Genomic DNA, 10,216 nt, shown 5'->3' with positions numbered 1-10,216 from the left:
TAGAAATCTGATTTCTGGTATTTCCTCTTGGAGGGAGTGCCTCTGGGTAATAACTGGGTTATTCCTAAAATTTGGCTAGACTTATAGTAATAAAACTTGACCAACTAAAAGCAACCGCTTAACCTTAACTCCACATACAGCTAGTCCACTTTAGCCAAACGAGACATTTGCTGAGTACGTTGATGTGTACTCACCCTTTCTTTACAAACCATCCCAGCCCAGGTTGTCCCCACTGTTCTCAGTGCTCAGGAGGTGAAGCTGGTAACATGGAGGACTTTGAGGAGTTCCAGGACTACGACGAGTTCTAGTTTACTATAGTGGCAAACCCCCAGTCAGCTGCCTGTGTAGGCTTAGCTTCTACATTTCGTTACTTCGCACTTTGATTTAATGTTGAACACTATAGATATGTATTAGACTCTGTGGATGTCTCAGACATCTTGATGTAACTAAGTACCTTTCCGCTATTTAATTCAAGCATTGTGTGATGATGTTCAATTATGTAATCGTTGTGTACGTGAGTTCTGATCCTGGCCCGTACATGGTTCGCATTCGGTTTACCTTCCAAAACTGGGTGTGACATAAGTGGTATCAGAGCCTTGCTGACTGTAGGACTGCTAACCTAGACTAGAATGGTCGACCTAAGGATAATAGACCCTTACTCTTACCTTGACCTTAGAGTCTTTTCAAAAATTGGTCATATTGACCAACTCTATGTTATCTACTTATCTCAAAAAGTTTTGTCTCACTTTTCTTTCTGTTTACTTCCTGGTCTCATAGTTCTACTCTTACTCTTGTGCTTACGATGTCTTTTGTAGATGGCCCGTATCAGGTGCACTGCACGTAAGTTTGTGATCCCCTTTTTGCCTTCTCGCCTAGCGGAGCGTCCACTGCGTCGTACAGTGTTAGGTCAGTCCAGTCACCTGGAGAGACTGCATCGTCGCCTGCACGAGGAGTAGGAGCGCCGATGCCAGGAGCAGGAGCAGTAGGACTCTTCCCCCTTGCCTCAACAGGAGGTGGAGTCTGAGAGGCCGCCTTCCCCTACACCTCAGCTAGAGATGCCCCCTGCACCACCACAGGGCATCCCAGCTGCTGGAGGAGACCCCGACAGAGACGGAGACGATGACGACGCCGGTGGTAGTTCGAGCCACGACACAGAGCGCTCAGAGGAGCCGGAGCCGGAGGGGTGGATCGTGAGACCCATCACTCATGACACCGCTCACGGGTGTCACTTCCACGATGCTCTCGACACCTTGCTACGTTGGGCCTTCGACCGACACACATGATCTATCGAGTATCGTTGTGTAGTCTACCAGCATCGTCGCGGGCTATACCCGGACCAGTGGGATGCTACTTGCTTGGTGCGCCGTCTGGACGATGATCTCCGGGGTGTAGAGGCCTTCTCAGAGCACTATCTATCCCTGAGAGGGACACTACCGAGGAAGCCATGCAAGATGCAGCACGACGGGCACTTTCTCAGTATTGCTCGTTGTTCAGCGGGGTAGCTGACGGCCTTGACCTGAAGTACTACCCTCGTCGTTCGACCAGCAGTGCTGGAGGCGTGATTGTCTCACCAGTTGGTGAGGGCAATCCCAGGCTAAGTAGCATGGTCAACCTGGCCGCCGTGCTCAACACATAGTTGGACCACACCCTTGACGAGTTGGGCAAGGTTCGGGCGGAGGTTGCGGAATTGCGTGCTGAATGTGTGGCACGCCACTATCTTGATGGTGGTTCTCCTGCCCCTGTCGGGATTCAGCACCCTTACCGTTCACTGCCCCGTGGTCGCTTCGACTATGGCACCCCAGACTGCAGGACCTGGATAGATTTGGATCCCTAGATCGACAGAGTCGAAGTCTGTAATAATGCTTAGTTCAGTGTCTTAGTCCAATCAGTCTAGTTAGAGTTAGTTTGCTTATCTTATGTTGGATGCTTGTTATGATGGTCATGTAATGAAGTTGGATCTTTGTAATGATTGTCACCAAGGTGTTGGTATCCCCTGCAACTTGGTGTAGTTATTAATAAAGTCAGTTATTTAGTTGGGTAATCCATTTATTTCCACTTTCCTATTTATCTGAGAAGCTGTCAGTGAAGATGATCAATTGTTCAGTGCTTTGAAGATTTCCGTATATCTTTTCTTATGCTGAAAGACTGTAGAGTCAGATTTGATATGTGTGTGATTTCTACAGATGTCTGAGAACAGGCGTAGAGGTGCGAGGCGTGCTCAACCAGAGCAGCAGGCACCCTAGGAGGAGGTAGCTCCGCATCAGCATTTGCCACTGCCACCCTCGATGACCATTGAGCAGATGTTTTTGATGCAAACTCATGCAGTTCAGGCAATTGGTCAGACATTAGCAGCGATGCAACAAGTGCAGCAGCAGCCACCCCCACCATAGCCTCTAGTGCAGGTCCAGATGCCTCAAGTGCCTAGGGACAAGCAGGCAGAGTTCATGAGGGGCCATCCCCCTATTTTTGCCCACTCTGTTGATCCCATGGGCGCGGAAGATTGGCTGCGTAATGTGGAGCGTGAGTTGCACACTGCCCAGTGCAACGATCATGAGAAGGTATTGTATAGTCCCCAACAGCTGAGGGGAGCAGCCCAGTCTTGGTGGGAGTCTTACCTCACCACCCATGCCAACCCTGAAGCCACTACTTGGGAGGAGTTCAGGGACAACTTCCGTCGCTACCATGTGCCCGAAGGAATGATGATAGTGAGGAAGGAGGAGTTTCTCGCCCTGAAGCAAGGTTCTCTGTCCGTCAGTGAGTACAGGGATAAGTTTTTGCAGCTGTCATGTTATGCCCTAGAAGATGTCAACATAGATGCCAAGCGGCAGTACCACTTTTTGAGAGGATTGGTTGATCCCCTCCATTACCAGCTCATGAACCACACTTTCCCCACATTCCAGCATTTGATAGACAGAGCAATCATGACTGAAAGGAACGTCGTGAGATGGAGGATAGGAAGCGCAAGATTGGTGGACCTCAAGCCGGGAGTAGCAGTCGTCCCTGCTACTCAGGCAACTCACCCCAGCAATTCAAGAAAGTTCACCAGCATCAGCGTCAGCACCAGCACCAGTACCAGAGGCAGTTTCCTCAGCAGCAGCAGCAGTAACGTCAGAACACTCAGCCGGGAGGAAATCAGTACCAATGTCAGAACAACCAGGCAGCTCGTCTTCCTGCCCCAGCAACCAACCAGAATGGCCAAGCAGCCCTAGCTCAAGTAGGAGGTCGTGCATGCTTCTACTATGGAGAACAAAATCACTGGGCGAAGAACTGTCCCAAGAAAGCAGCCTAGCAACCGCCAGCAGTCAATGCCCCAGCAAGACAAGGAGCGCCACAGCAAGCACCAGGAGTCCGTGGTCAGGCCTACAACTTTGGAAAGGTGAACCACCTGGAGGCCGAAGCAATCCAGGATGCTCAGGACGTGGTAGTAGGTATGTTTCCAATCGAATCCTACCCAACAAAAGTACTATTTGATATTGGTGCCACACATTGTTTTGTTTCTGTATCTTGGGTAGAATCACATAACATCCCCATAGAACCAATGATCCCACCTTTAAGAGTTAATTCAGTTGGGGGAAAAGTTCAGTCTGATAGGATTTGTCCGAATCTAAGGATTGAAATAAGGGGGATAGATTTCCCCGCTAGCCTAGTAACCATGGGAACTCAAGGGTTAGATGTCTTCATAGGGATGAAGTGGCTACACAAAAATCAAGCCATTGTCAGTTGCAACAAGAGAACAGTTAAGATGGTGTCCCCATCAGAAAAGGAAGTAGTAACCAAGCTATACTTACCTGAACTAGAAGAAGGAGCCTGTCACCATTTATCAGTAGATGACAAGGAGTCCAATCCGATTGAGGCAATTAGGATTGTGTCAGAATTCCCCGATGTATTTCCTGAGGAGTTACCAAGCATGCCACCTGAAAGGAAAGTTGAATTTGCCATAGAGCTTATCCTAGGCACCGCCCCTATTTCCAAGAGAGCTTATCGAGTGTCCGGACCAGAGTTGGTGGAACTCAAGAAGCAAATTGATGAGTTGTTAGAGAAAGGCTACATCAGACCAAGTACTTCACCTTGGGCAGCCCCAATATTATTTGTGGAGAAGAAGGATGGCACGAAGAGGATGTGCATTGATTACAGAGCCTTGAATGAAGTCACTGTCAAGAATAAGTACCCCCTGGCCTGAATTGAAGACCTATTTGATGAGTTGAGAGGAGCCAGTGTGTTCTCAAATATAGATCTGAGGTCAGGTTACCATCAGCTCAGAATTCGACCCTCAGACATACCGATGACAGCCTTCATCACTAAGTATGGACTATATGAGTTCATGGTTATGTCATTCGGATTGACAAATGCGCCAGCTTACTTTATGTACCTGATGAACAGTGTGTTCATGGACTACCTCGACAAATTCATAGTGGTGTTCATTGATAATGTTCTCGTATAATCCCAGAATGAGCAAGAGCATGAGGAACATTTGAGGATGGTACTTCAGAGGCTACGAGATTGCCAGTTGTATGCCAAGCTTAGCAAGTGCGAGTTCTGGATCAGCGAAGTTCTATTCTTGGGTCATATTATAAACCGAGATGGACTAGCTGTGGATCCAAAGAAGGTAGCAGCGATTCTAGACTGGAAAGCACCAAAAGATGTTCGAGGAATCAAGAGTTTCATTGGAATGGTCGGTTATTATCGGCGTTTCATTGAGGGTTTCTCCAAGATTGCCAAACCAATGACAGCCCTGCTAGCAAAGAAGGTTGATTTCAAGTGGACCCCATCGTGCCAAGAATTATTTGAGATGTTGAAGCAGAAGTAGACAACAACACCAGTGTTGGTTCTGCCAGATGTTCACAAGCCATTCTCCGTATACTGTGATGCTTCGTACACTGGACTAGGATGTGTGTTAATGCAGGAAGGGAAAGTAGTGGTATACTCGTCCCGATAGTTGAAAGTTCATGATAAGAATTACTCCACTCATGATTTGGAGCTTGCAGCAGTGGTTCATGCATTGAAGACCTGGAGACATTATCTTTATGGGCAGAAGTGTGATATATACATGGACCACAAGAGCCTCAAGTACATATTCACTCAGCTAGAGTTAAACATGAGGTAGCAAAGATGGCTGGAATTGATCAAAGACTATGAGCTAGAGATTCATTATCACCCAGGCAAAGCAAATGTGGTTGCAGATGCTCTTAGCAGGAAGAGTCAAGTCAACATGTTGGCCGCTCACTCGATGCCGTTCGAGCTAGCGAAGGAATTCGATAGGTTGAGTCTCGGATTTCTGAACAACACTCAAGGAGTGGCAATTGAGCTAGAGCCCACTCTGGAGCAAGACATCAGGAAAGGTCAGAAGGATGATGAGAAGATCAACGAGATCCGGCAGCTAATCATCGATGGGAAAGGTCTAGATTTCCGTGAAGATGCAGAAGGAGTGGTATGGTTCAAAGATAGGTTGTGTGTTCTCGACATCACATCGATTCGGGAACTGATTCTCAAGGAAGCTCATGAGACAGCGTATTCTATACACCATAGTAGTGAGAAAATGTACCAAGACTTGAAGAAGAGATTTTGGTGGTACGGAATGAAAAGAGAGATAGCAGAGTATGTGGCTAGATGCGACAGTTGTCAGAGGATCAAGGCAGAACATCAGAGACCCGTAGGATTGTTGCAGCCATTGCAGATTCCGTAGTGGAAATGAGATGAGATTGGGATGGACTTTATAGTTGGTTTGCCCCGCACTCGAGCTGGTTATGACTCCATCTGGGTAGTAGTGGACCGTTTGACAAAGATGACACATTTCATACCAGTCAAGACCACCTATAACAGTGCAGTGTTGGCAGAGTTATACATGTCTCAGATTGTGTGCTTGCATGGTATTCCAAAGAAAATAATATCGGATAGAGGCACCCAGTTTACCTCTCAGTTTTGGCAGCAGCAACATGAAAATTTGGGTACACACTTGAAATTCAGTTCAGCTTATCACCCGTAGACAGATGGTCAGATTGAGAGAACCAACCAGATTCTTGAGGATATGTTGAGAGCTTGTGCTTTGCAAGACCAGTTAGGTTGGGATAAGAGGCTATCGTATGCAGAATTCTCCTACAACAACAACTATCAAGCCAGTCTGAAGATGTCACCATTCCAAGCGCTCTATGGGAGGAATTGCAGAACTCCATTGCATTGGGACCAACCCAGCGAAAGACAGGTATTTGGTCCAGAGATTTTACTTGAAGCTGAAGAGAATATCAGGATGGTCCGGGAAAATCTGAAGGCAGCGCAGTCCAGACAGTGAAGCTATGCTGACACCAGAAGAAGGGAACTCAGTTTCAAAGTGGGAGACTATGTCTACTTGAAAGTGTCACCCCTCATTGGAACCAAAAGGTTTGGAGTCAAAGGCAAGCTAGCCCCTCGCTATATCGGCCCATACCAGATTCAAGCAAGACGTGGAGAAATGGCTTATCAACTCAGCTTACCAGAGAACCTGTCCGCAGTGCATGATGTGTTTCATGTGTCTCAGTTGAAGAAATGCTTGAGAGTGCCAGAAGAGCAGTTGCCAACGGAAGACCTTGAAGTTCAAGAAGATCTGACTTATATTGAGAAGCCAACGCAGATTCTGGAGACAGCAGATCGGGTCACTCGGAGGAACACCATCAGGATGTGCAAAGTCAAATGGGGCCATCACTTAGAAGAAGAAGCAACCTGGGAAAGAGAAGATGATCTGAGAGCCAAGTACCCTGAACTCTTTGCTAGCCAGCCCTGAATCTCGAGGGCGAGATTCTTTTAAGGGGGGTAGGTATGTAACACCCTGAATTTGGGGGTATAAAATTTGTTTCTAATGATCACCCAAATTCATGTGTTACTCTTCTCTATCTCACTCTAGTTTCTCTCTCTCTCAAGTTTTCTCTCCCTTTCTCTTTTAATTAGAGTTAGTTGTATTAGTGAGGGATTATTTATTTTATTTTGCCCAAAACATATGAGTCATGGAATGTTGCATCATATTGAGCCTAAATATTCTTTGAATTGTTGCACATATTTGATTTGGTTTGAATTTGAAACTTTAATTGAATTTGAATTGAAAACCCTAGAGAAAATAAATAGAAAAGGAAATAGAAATTCGAGAAAAATATAAAAGGCCATTTCAGCCCAGGCCGATCGATTTAGCCCAGCCCGCGCGCCCCTCTGCCTGATAGGTGGGTCCCGCCTATTGGCGCCAACCCGATCGCGCCTCTCTCCCTCTCTCTTTCTGTCGCATGGGCTAGACCTGTCGACGCTAGTTCTCCCACGCGCACCCGCTCCCCTCTCTTTGTCCCACCGTCTCCACCTGTCAGCCGTCTCTAACCTCTCGCCCACGATCTCCCCATCGTGGACGCGCCCACGACCGCTCGTTCTCCGGCCACGCCCGAGGCCCCGCGCCCCTTTTGAGCCCTGCGCCCTGCTCGCCCACCTCCCCTCTCCCATTTGCGCCCTCTGCCCAGCTCCCTCGCCCTCTCTTTCGCTTTGCCTGCGCGAACCGAGAGCTCCTCCAGCGCCCGCCGACGTCCAGTGCCTGTTCCGTGGTCGCCGTTGCGCCCGTGCCCCGTCTAGTGCCACAGTGAGCTTCGTCATGCCGTCAGCTACTCGGGACACCCTTCGGTGTGCCCTCTCCCTCCATGCTGCGCCCGGTCCATGCTCACCAGAGCAGTTCTTGCGCAGTCGGAGCCCCGCCGCCGTCGACCCGAGGCTCCACCGCACCCCCGCCATTCTCCAACCGTCTCGGAGTTCGCACTCGAGGTGAGCAACCTTCCCATGCCCTTAATTCGCCAAGTACCACACCAGAGCCCGCACAATTGCTCGCCGGAGTTAGCTGCACCGCCGCGGAACCTTTTTCACCGCGGTCTGCGTTCTCTGGCACCCCCATGCCGGTTCTGCACCCATAGTTGTGTTCGTCGTGACGTGCTGAACGTGTCTGGCCCTTTCCCTAAGCCACCAGGGCCCCACCGTGGACGGTCTGCTCGTCTCCGGCGAACTCCCGCCGCGGGACCGAGCGGCGCTACCGCGCCCAAGTCCGCCCCCCTGCCGTAAGATCTCGGCCGTTCACCCGAGATCGGGCGGTTTAGACTCAACCCGAGCGGATCTGATCGTAGCCCTTCGATCCAGATCCAACCGTCTCTCCTCTCTCCCCCTCACTCGTGTCTCTGCCCCTGGGCCCGGCCGATTAGCCTGCCCTGGCTCACTGGCGCCCTGGCCCGCTTGTCAGCCGCGCCCGCGTGCCCACGCCCACGCGATCTAATCTAGGTCGTTGACGTCTGATTCGACGGCTGAGGTTATACCTCATACCCCTTCGCGTGGTTGTTTTGCTTAAGAGACCCCCTGGTTTTAGGAAATCAACCCGCCGTCCTGGGTTTTAGTGCATAGGTCCCTGGTTTCTTTAGAATAGCCCCTGGACTTTTATTTAATCATAGATTTAGCCCTACTTTCATATTTCTAACTTCAAAACTTGTTTATTTCATATCTTTTTCATATGAACTCCAAATTTAGTGGTTCAAATTGCAAAATATTCACAAGATTATTTTCTGTCCAAATAAAATATGACCAACTATAATCTGTATACTTTAATTTTTACACTTAGAATATAGAATTAAAGTATATGTTGATTTATTTATTTAATGAAATAAATAAAAGGGGAATCCTAGGAGTTAAAATATATTTAAAGTTTGTGAGATTAGTGTAATGCATTTCATGGATTCATTTTTGGTTTAACCTTTAGACCCTAATGTGATAAATAGAATTAGATTTGTAATTATGGATAATATTTAAAAGATAATCAAATTCCTAAATGAGAGTAGTTCATCTTATAATGTAATCTTTTATTTGTTTAATTATTACTCTATCTTTTTAGGTTATGTTTCAACACTTAGAGAGTAATCAATTTCCCCCCAATTAAGATTAGTTCATTTTATAACTTGACCTCATTCCCCTGTACTTAATACTATACCTTTTTTGAGTTGTGTGCCAATGTTTGTACATGTGTGATGTGATGTTAATTTTTACTTTCCAAATGTATTGAATGTATGCTCGCTTTACTTAGACAACGAGCAGCTCGTGGTTCCTGAGTGTGTTGCCGAAGATCCCTCTGAGCAACAACCTGGTGAAGGCAAGTGTCCTCAGACCTATCATGTCCTACTTTACTATATAATTCACTGTCCCGCATTGCTTTATTGAAAACCTAAGGATTGACTAGTCTGTATTTACCTTACCCTTGTTTACCTTTTTGGGTTAATCATGGTTAACTTATGCTATTGCTTTAGCTTAATCAATGAACATGATGTGATCTTTTATGATATGATGATGTTATCCCGATGGGGTTCTTATGATTCTTTAGGGGGCTCAGGCTCTTTCCTGAGTACCTCTCCGTAAGGACCTGTTTGGGGAGTGACAACCCGGGATAACAATGCAACCATGAGGGTGGAATGGGACACCCTTAGCTGATTAATTAGAGGAATCAGAGGAGTAGTTGGCTTCGCCGTAGGGCCGTCAATGGGGTCCGGGCACAGTACTTGCTCTGCCGAGGTTAGTTGCAGAGGTTCTTTGATTTGGTTTTGTTAGTCACCCTTTCTTTGGGGAGATGTACTGTGTTTATCAAACTGGAGAAACCTAACGGGCTGCTATGATCTCTAGGAAATCTTTGTAAAGGCTACGTAGTGAGACCCTGCTAGGCCACCTTGGTAGTGATCAATGGGGAGGCTAGAACCCCAGGCAGAATGGGAATCACGGCTTGTGGGTAAAGTGTGCAACCTCTACAGAGTGTTAGAAACTGGTATATCAGCCGTGCTCACGGTTATGAGCAGCCTTGGGATCCTCTTCGATTAGAAGAACTTTGGTTACCTATATGATGATGATTAGCAATGATGGTTATAAATCTGATATCTGGTATTTCCTCTTGGAGGGAGTGCCTCTGGGTAATAACTGGGTTATTCCTAAAATTTTGCTAGACTTATAGTAATAAAACTTGACCAACTAAAAGCAACTGCTTAACCTTAACTCCACATACAACTAGTCCACTTTAGCCAAATGGGACATTTGCTGAGTACGTTGATGTGTACTCACCCTTGCTTTACAAACCACCCCACCCTAGGTTGTCCCCACTGTTCTCAGTGCTCAGGAGGTGAAGTTGGTAACGTGGAGGACTTTGAGGAGTTCCAGGACTACGACGAGTTCTAGTTTACTTTAGTGGCAAACCCCA

This window comes from Zea mays, chromosome 4 (genome assembly GCF_902167145.1).
Source record: "Zea mays cultivar B73 chromosome 4, Zm-B73-REFERENCE-NAM-5.0, whole genome shotgun sequence".
NCBI lineage: Eukaryota > Viridiplantae > Streptophyta > Magnoliopsida > Poales > Poaceae > Zea > Zea mays.
The sequence above is the reverse complement of the archived record's forward strand: the minus strand, read 5'-3'. Positions refer to the sequence as shown.